This window comes from Coffea arabica, chromosome 6e, assembly GCF_036785885.1.
Source record: "Coffea arabica cultivar ET-39 chromosome 6e, Coffea Arabica ET-39 HiFi, whole genome shotgun sequence".
Classification (NCBI taxonomy): domain Eukaryota; kingdom Viridiplantae; phylum Streptophyta; class Magnoliopsida; order Gentianales; family Rubiaceae; genus Coffea; species Coffea arabica.
The window spans coordinates 32,948,802-32,949,752 of record NC_092321.1 but is presented as its reverse complement, the minus strand read 5'-3'; positions in this window follow the sequence as shown (position 1 = coordinate 32,949,752).

The window sequence follows — 951 nt, the reverse complement described above, 5'->3', positions numbered from 1 at the left end:
CCACATAATAACAATCATATGAGAACAGAAAAATCCTAATTAAATATAAAACTTCACTAATTTCAACCAAAATCATGAAATCATCCATAAAATCACTTATTCAACCATAACCAATCACTAATTGAACATTATCAAGATCAAAGGAAAGGTTCCTTAGTCACTTACCATGCAAACCCAAGGAAAGACCCAACTTAGCACCTTTGCTTCTCAAACCACTTCACCACACACCTTAATACCACCAAGAGAAAGGTTTTTATGGAGCAAAACTAAAATTAAACGGTTAAAAGTGAAGATTAAGCAAGCTTGGAGCAAAGAAATTGGAGAGCTTTTCTTCCCTTATTGCTTGAAGGTGGTCGGCCATATGAAGCTTAGAAATGAAGATATTTTGGGTCATTTTTGGTTATTTAAGTCAATGGTAAGAAAGGTCTTAAGGTAAGCCCAATCAAATGGTGACACTTGTCACCTTTAGGTTTAAAACTTATCTTTTTGTCTCTCCAATACAAATATCTTAACACTTTGTAAAATAATATCACTTAATACAAAAATCCAACAAGTTGTCAAAAATATAATGCATTTACCGCACTTGCGGGTCCCACGTCCAAAATACGCTTTTAATTTCTCAAAAACTAACCGATACTAGAAAAATCATTTTAAAACTATTTTTGCTCATAAACTTTATCTGGGAAATTTTTCTAATCAAGAAAATGTAGAAAATGCGGGCGTTTAAAAAAATAAACCTAGAAAATTAGAAAATTTTAGGGTTCTCACACTTATACTTTTCGGGGCGTCACAATCTCCCCTCCTTAAAAGAATGTCGTCCTCGATGTAAAATAATATCACCAGAAACGATAGAAAGCAAAATGAGGGTTGCACTCTGTTGAGTTTATTAAAAAGTTGGAAGTGATGGTGATGGCTCCCTCTTCAGCTCCTCATTGCCACTCTTCTACTTCT